This window comes from Ursus maritimus, unplaced genomic scaffold, assembly GCF_017311325.1.
Source record: "Ursus maritimus isolate PB19 unplaced genomic scaffold, ASM1731132v1 scaffold_28, whole genome shotgun sequence".
In the NCBI taxonomy this organism is placed as follows: Eukaryota; Metazoa; Chordata; class Mammalia; order Carnivora; family Ursidae; genus Ursus; species Ursus maritimus.
Genome location: NW_024425341.1, coordinates 20367868 through 20376597, shown reverse-complemented (window position 1 = coordinate 20376597; position 8730 = coordinate 20367868).

Genomic DNA, 8730 nt, shown 5'->3' with positions numbered 1-8730 from the left:
CAAACCCATCCGGATCTCTGTCCTCGCAGAAGCTTTTTCCGAAAGGGTTTGAGGGTTAACTGAGATTGCAGTGTGCGGGAAATAAAGCTGCACACTGGAAAACTTTCAGGATACATCTATCTACGTCTATCTATAGACCGTATACAGTGTAACTTCAGCAAGAAGTGGCTTTCAGTCATGGTGATGGTGGCGATGAATTTGGGGTCTGTAACTCCTAAAACGATTAACCACACCATTCCTTCTTTTTATTTGAGGGGAGTTTCCAGCCGCCATCCTTGAGTCAAGGGCATTTGCCACTTCCTGTAGGATCTTGCTGTAGGGCTCACGCGGGTTTAATTAGATAGACTACTGCCCCCTTCCCTACAAAAGCCCTGTAATAGAAAAAGCCACAGTTGAAGAACTTACCGTCTTGAAGGGGAAAAATAGTTGGACCACCCAGTGAACCTATAAAGCAAGCAAACGTGCAAAACTCTTGTGATTATTTTCCTTTTACCAAAATACCGCCACAAATTCAGACATCTTCAGTTCTTCCCCTGTGATGTTTATAAAATGCTTTGTTTCGTTGAAGATAATGCTTGCCTGACCTAAGAGGCTCCCCACCCTACCATGACCATATTTCCACTCACTTTTCAGTGTGTTTCTAGTTTTCTCATCAGAACTACAAATTCTGCTCTTCTCAGTCTCTCCCCCCTTCAGAGATCAGCTGCACTGCTGGGGATCAAAGCCTCCTGAACACCTCTCGACTCTCTGCCCTCTACGCCGATTCGAGGGTGCACTTGTAAAGTCTGGGTTTTCATTCCTTCAGTTTCATTTTAACCAAAACCTCATTGACCAAAGTCCTGTTCCCTTTTCTCTACTACAGCCTTTCTTTTTATTAACTTTCGGTCCCCAGATGCTCCTTTCTCTAGTTTTCTTGCAAAGGGAGTGTGTCCCAATTTGTACACATTGGAAGCAGCACTGTCATCCCCCTAGAAAAGGAATATAAAGTTGAAATCGGGTATAGAAATTAGGATTGGGGTAGAGGATGTTTATGGTGGGGGAGGGATCATTGTGGTATTTCATACTTTGCTCAACATTTCAAGTTTTAGGAAAAAAATGTTTCTTCTAATTCCCAGGTATTATTTGAAGCATATACATGGATCCCATATTTTGTATGTTACAAAAAGAATTCAATGATTTAGAAGTTTGAAAGAGGGCATTTCTCTTGGGACAGTAGCCGTTTGAATAAGAGCTATCATTAATGTCAGCTGCCTTGAAGCTTTGGGAGGGTATTGAAAGGAAAAGTAGAAAACATCATGGAAAAAGGAGCTTATTGTCCCTGGAAACTAACTTTAAGTCAGAAAATAGTGGTTCTCATCCCAAATCATAGCCGTGGGATGTCAGATGGTGAGTGAGTTGTGCAGAAATCTCAGAAGCTAGAGACTCGTGTATTGCTAATGTATAAACACCCGACCTCGTCCAACCCTTTTGTGTTAGACTGGACAAAAGAATCACAGATTCTCTACCTGCCCCCCCCCCCCCCAGCCCCGTGCCCACGGCTCTGCCATGTGACTTTGCTACTTCTCCCAGGAAGAAGTCAAGCGTTGTCTTCACTCCCTTGAATTTGGCTGATCTGTGATTTGTTTTGACCAAAAGAATGTGCAAGAAGTTAGGTTGTAGGATTTCCAAGAGGTCCTGCACCTCCTTCTCTCTTTCTCTTTCCGTCTGTCCGTGCATCTCTCTGTCTCTGTCTTGGTCTCTCTCTGTGCACCCTGAGCCCGTCCTGTGAGGAAGCTTGGGCCGGCCTCTGACCAAGGCAGACTTGACATCTATTACTTGAGAACATTTGTCACTGTAAATTTTTTCTCTGTCCCTTTGAGATGTATATAAATCTTTTTTTTTTAAGATTTATTTATTGATTTTAGAGGGAAAGAGAGCATGAGCGGGCGGAGGGGCAGAGAGAGGGGGAGACAAGCAGACTCCCTGCTGAGCGGGGAGCCCCATGCAGGGCTCCATCCCAGGACTCTGAGATCGTGACCTGAGCTGAAACCAAGAGCCCTACTCTTAACCTAGGTGCTCCAGATATATGTAAATCTTTCTTTAAAAGCCTTTGCCAGTTTTGAGGCACCTGGGTGGCTCAGTTGGTTAAGTATCTGCCTTTGGCTCAGGTCATGACCTCAGGGTCCTGGGATCGAGTCCTGCATCGGGCTCCCTGCTCAGCGGGGGTCTGCTTCTCCCTCTCCCTCTGCCTGCTGCTCCCCCTGCTTGTGCTCTCTCTGTCTCTCTGTCAAATAAATAAATAAATAAATAAAATCTTTAAAAAAAAAAGCCTTTGCCAGTTTTATAATCCAAGACTTTCCCAAGGGTAACCATTGAGGGAGATATTACCCCCGTGTCCCTGTGTCTGTGGGAGGGTAGGAGCCTGACTTTGGAGATCTCTGGGAGACAGAGCCCCCCTCCAGATGTGAGCAAGGCCAGCTGAGACTGCCCCGTGCAGGCCCAGTGCCATCCGATGCATACGACCTGTGCTAGCAGAGCTCACCCAAACCTCTGGCCCCCAGAATGAGGAACAAGTAAGATCGCCGCTGTGAGCCACATCAGCGTGGCTGGTGATGCAGCGGTGGGTACAAACACACTTCTGGGCCGTGATTGGGGTGCCTGGATGGGGGCTTGCCTTGGCTCCGTGGGCCAGACCGCCGGGAAGAGGAGCTGTTATCTCTGAGCTCGATTCTTCAAGCCCCGACAGTGAGGCCCGGGTTGAGATGCAGCAAGGCATGCTTCTCCTTTACCAGCCACCTCCCTCGGTTCTGCTGCCAGGAGCCGTGGGCAAGGAGGAAAGAGCCGCCGCCCTGCCTGCTTCTCACTCCTGCTCCGCCCCAGAAGCCGTGTCCTCCCCGCCTGCGGCTTCCCGAGCGCCCAGAAGCAACACAGGGGCTGCAGGGGCCCCCAGAGCAGGCCCAGGCTAGCTGCGTGGGGCTCCTCATAGGTTAAGCCCAGAGTCCTCTCTCTGCTCTCCCAGGCTTTTGGGTGGGAGCTGATGTTCCTTTCTCGCTTTGACATTTCTCCCGCCTCATTTAACCAGTTCCCCACATTGAGTTCTCTTTGTTGAAATACCTAGCGTGGATTCTGTCGACCCCGTGGTATAACTCTAGGGGCACCAGGACCGCTCCTAGGCTGGACGTTGCATTGAACTTTATAAATATTCATAGGAAAGTAACCCCATCTCCCTTGCTCCTGAGGGACTTCTTCCTAGGATCCATGGACAGGAGAGTCTGGATTGCAGATTCTTAGAAAATCTGATTGTGTGATCATAGTGGGGGAGACCATGAAACGCCTCAAACCTAAGAGGAGGAAGTAAATCCTGAGAACTTTGCATAGTTTCCGTCTTTCTCCACATCACACAGTTTTGCTTACAGTCTTTCCTCCTGTGCCTGGAGCAACCCACGTCCCATAATAGGCGGGCATGATGGGTGGAACCGAGGTGAGCCTGGAGAAAAGCCACCTTTGTCCTAAAGGAAGGAGGAAGGGGTGGCGATGGGCTTTCTCTTCTGTGATCCTATCTTCCTCTGGTATTGGTGGCGATTCGTGACCTCAGACGCCACTAGGAGCAGAGAAAAATGACCCAGACCGATCCTGGTGCACCTGTCATCCTGGTTGCCACAGAATTGCCATCAATTCAAACAAAAGGAAGGGGGACTCTGCAGTGTCCACCGATTTCAGACCTCAGTCCTCTCCAGCTGTGTGTCTCCCTTTTAAAGACTTGCTCAGACTCCCCCTCCTTTGTCTACCTGGCCCTCATCTGAAGTTGGCTGGAGCAGGAGATCAGGAGCCAGGCGGGGGCGGGGGGAGGGGCTGCTGCCAACACGAGGGGCGTGTGTTGCCAAGGGGCATATTCACTGCCACAGAGGAGCGAGAGGTCAGGGAGACCAGGCCCAAACTCACAGGCGTGCTTTGCTGCGGATGAATTTGGAAACATCCCCCTTGTGGAGCTGCAGGGCCAGGGGTGCATTGGGGGCCACGGCCGTGCCCCCACCGCCCCTCCTTCACGGACCAGGCCACGGCCCCCAGGGGGAAGCAGGTGTATTCTCTGATGCAGCAAGGTTCACAAGACTTAGGAGGAGTGAGAGATGCGTGCTGGGCTCGCTCACTGCCCCCGAGGAGTCTGTAGATGGGTGATTCCCTCACTGGTTTCTGCTTCAGTGGCCTGAACACGTCACTACGGTCTGCTTCTTTGTAAGAGCTCATAAGGAAGGTGGTGGAATTTGCTGGTACAGTTTCTATTGAACGTGTTGGGAACAAACTCACATGATTAACAATGGGGAAAAAAAGCCAGAGTTTTGCTTGGCTTCTCCAGGCCTTGTGTTTGCCAAGAGTCCCTTTTGGAGGCACATGCTTCACCCTGCATCACCGAGGGGAGTCGAACGCTGTCTGCACCCACAGCGTGGGCCCGGATACCACCCTGATTCGAAGGGCACGGTGGTCATGAGGGTTACTGCTTGCTCCAAAATACGGTGAACTGATAGAACATTTGAGATACACTAAAGCCAGATCAGCAGCCAGTCACCATTGAAAGGACAGTTTGTTCTCACTGGTTCCAAGAGGAGGGGCGCCCCAGGCAGGGGGGCGTCCGGGGAGGTAGCGGGGCCAGTCCCGAGGTAGAGGGAGCAGGAGACTGTGGGCAAGGGCCTTAACTGTGGTTTCCATGGCGAGGCAGGGGAAGTGGGTTTAGGACTGGCTCGTCAAAGTACCCTCAGCGGTTGCCCACTACCTGCCCCTGGGTGACTAGGGCGGGTGCAGAGGGGCCCGAGCATGAGAGCCCGATAGAGGAGGCGGTCAGGGTGTGTGCTGTGGACTGGTTGCTTTGCACTGGAAAAGCCCCTGGGCAGTTGTTTGCTGTCTCTAGGAACTGACCAGCTGTGGGACGGGAGTCTCTCCAGGGTGATCGAGGCCCCAGCGTCAAGGCCTCTGAATATGGAAGGTGACAATCATGGCTAATACGCTGCTCTAACATGTCGTCTCCTTGCCATGCTTCGCCGTGCCTCTCGGTAGCTGACGCTTACACCCCCACCTGCCGACTCAGGGCCCGACCGGTCCACAGGACGCCCAGCTCAGCCCCTCAGCATTCAGCTTCCAGAGGCGGCCGCGGCCCGTGGCGCGTGCGTCCCGGATGAGTGATAACGTGCAACCAGCCCACAGCCGGAGCAGACACACCTCTGGGTGAGAAAGCTCAAGACACTGAGATTTGGGGGTGTTATTGCAGCAAAGGTGATCAGCGCAGAGACTCGAAATTGTTGAGGGACGGGAATCTCTGAGAGCTGACTGGTCCCCATCCCCGGGAGGTTTCTGGATCTGTTTTGGAGACACCCTACCTGGATTATCTCTGTCTTCTTCCCAGTTGCTTAGTTTCACTGTGAAACTTTTAGTTGTACCTTGTCTTCCCCGTATTGGTTCCGCTACCACAGTTTCCCCCAGTCTCTGCTTCACCTCTCCTTCAGGGCCCTGCACTCGATGGCACGTGAGGCTGCCCTTGATGAAGTTCCTGCCCTCTGTTTCACAGGTCAGGCCTGCGTCTGCTCTGCACAGGTTCCCACTGCTGTCCTTGCACCAGTGTCTGTCCTAACACCCTGTCCCCCCAGTCCCGGTGTCTGACCTGCCACCCCACCCCCATCCTAGTGCCTGACCTGTCACCCCACCCCCACGGTAGTGTCTGACCTGTCACCCCACCCCCATCCTAGTGCCTGACCTGTCACCCCACCCCCATCCTAGGGCTGACCTGTGACCCCCAACCCCCTAGTCGCACTCTTGTTCTCCTTCACATCTTGTGGTGAAAGGGTTCTGTTGATTGTTTGAGACAATTTAAAGTTGTGCAACAGCACATAATTAGGAAACGTCTATTCAGCGAATTGGTTTTGGAAAATCAGATGATGGAGAAGTGGTTATTCAGAGCTTTGGCTGTGAGGCGGTGAGAAAACCCAGCCAGGACCCTGCTGTTGGCCAGTGGAGCCCGTGTTCCCCTTGTTTGCCACTAGATGGTGCCCGAGAGGGAAAGGTTCTCATCCGGGCTCCTGGCTCCTTTGCAGAAGGACCTGAACCTGAGGTTTCAGGTGTTGACTCGGAGATGCGGGGGCTGGCTCGGAGTTGCACAATGAGTTAATAGGCGGAACTTAAGGCCTAGGGCTTTCTCCTTCCAAAATGTGATGTAAAAACGAATTGCAAATGCGGTTTACTAAGGGTAGTCACGGGGAAGGTTCTGCTGGGGGGTGTTGGGGGAGCCGCTGCAGATGCCCAGCGGCCGGCGGGTCAGGAGCGGCCGTGATGTCCAGCCTCGCTGGGTGTTTACATCTGCTGCCTACCTTGGTCAACTGGTAGGAGGGCTATTCGTTGGCGAGTAGAGAGAAAGGATCCTCATCCTAGCAACACAGGAACGATTTACCTTTGTGCAGCAGGTTTGAATTCAGATATTTTAAGAGCCTCACTTGGTAAGTTGTCCTGTGGAACGAAAGCAAAGTTGATGCTGCTGTGTGTGGACATGCATTCCTGCTCACCCGCAGTGTGAACCCTCCCAGACCTGGGGTAGAGCCCCCGCACTCTGGAAGGATTCAGGGCTCAGAACTGTGGCAGGATTTCAAGGATGTTTATGGCCCTGTAGATTAAGGGGCTTCTAAGGTCCTCTCAGTTTTCTTTGTTGTGGCAAATGCCCAGTCATGTTGTTTATTAAAAAAAAAAAGAAAAGAATAATCATTGTGGAAATGATAGGACTTGGGTCTAAAATCCATGCCTGTTCTCTCTTCCTTCCTCTGTCCCTTTCTTTTTTCTTTTTCCCTCAAAATGACTTGCTTGTTTCTTCCTCATGTGTTACAACATTTTTTCTTCTTTTTAAGAGTTTTTATTTAAATTCCAGTTAGTTAACATACAGTATTAATTTCGGGTGTACAATATAGTGATTCTGCAGTTTCATACATCACCCCGTGCTCATCACGACAGGTGCACTCCTCAATCCCCATCACCTGTTCCCCCCATCCCCCCATCCCCTCCCCTCTGGTCACCATCAGTTTGTTCTCTGTAGTTAAGAGTCTGTTTCTTGGTTTGCCTCTCTCTCTCTTTTTTCCTCTTTGCTCATTTGTTTCCTAAATTCCACATATGAGTGAACTCATATGGTATTTGTCTTTCTCTGACTTATTTTGCTTAGTATTTTGCTTGCTAGCTCCATCCATGTTGTTGCAAATGGCAAGATTTCATTTGTTTTATGTCTGAATAATATCCCATTGTGTATATATACCACATCTTCTTTATCCATTCATCTGTCAAAAAACCAAATAATCCAATTAAAAAATGGGCAGAAGACATGAACAGACATTGCTCCAAAGAAGACACACAGATGGCCAACAGACGCATGAAAGGATGCTCAACATCACTCAGCATCAGGGAAACGCAAATCAAAACCACAATGAGATACCACCTCACACCTGTCAGATTGGCTAAAGTCAACAACACAAGAAACAACAGGGGTTGGCGAGGATGCAGAGAAGGGGGAACCCTCTTGCACTGTCGGTGGGAATGCAGGCTGGTGCAGCCACTCTGGAAAACAGTAAAAGACTAAAAATAGAGCTACTCCACGATCTAGCAATTGCACTGTTAGGTATTCACCCAAAGATACAAAAACCCGAATTCAAAGGGATACACGCACCCCAGTGTTTACAGCAGCGTTGTCTGCAACAGCCAAACTATGGACACAGCCCGCGTGTTACAATATCTCAATGAAGCACATCTGGTTTTTAATATCATGTCAGTCCAAATTGCTTCATACACAATCACTCTTTCCCGTCAGATTCTCCTTTTCCTGTGTTGCCACTGACTGCTGTGTTTTTAGGAAATTCGGCATCTTGCTATCTTCGCGACGTGCCCAGGGTCAGCCCTCTGCAGAGCTGCACTATAGAACCCTGTCCTCCCCTGGTGGGCAGCACACACGTCCAGTGTGTCCTCCTCCCCGCTTCTGCAAGTGTGGGCCGAGTGACGGGTGACGTCGTCGGGTGCGGCCATCAGTGAGTTATGACTGGAGAGGGCACACATTCCACTGGGGCACGGAGCAGGCACATGGAAGAACGGAAAGACGAGACAGCTTGGTGCTGCGCTGGCTGGGCACTCCAGATAATGACCGTTTGCATTCAAGGGTCTCGATGTTTCTGGCAGGGACGCTGGGAATGGCTGGACTTAGGTCACCTCATTGCTTGTCGATATCGGGCCACCTATTGGGTGATAAGATACCAAAAGACGAGGACCCAAGGCTGTTGCCTCGGATGGAAGCTGGTGGGGGGAGTCCGAGCCTGAACCGGTGTCCCAGGCCAGGGGTGGAGAGGGGAAGCTCACTGGGGCCCTCTGGAGAACCGGCCAATGCAGCCCACAAGACAGTTAGGGAAGCATCGATCAGCAGCCTAATAGAGCAGAAATCTTGCTAATCGAGTAAAGTGTGTTCTTCTGGAAGAGCCAATGTTATGCACCGCCCCCCATCCAAAGGACTAAGTAAGAGGAAGAAAGAGGCTGAGGTCGGACCCCCTTCCCGGCCCTCACACACGCCCCACCTCAGGGGCAGGAACATCCCATAGGATGTGAGACTGAAGTTTAAAAATAGGCAAGCCTACATCTTCATAACCAAAGGAGATTCTTTAATAACTCAAAGTTTCCAAATATTATGCAGTTGGACTGAGATACCATTGGTGCTTTTGGTTTGTGACCTGATGAGTTGATTCAAAG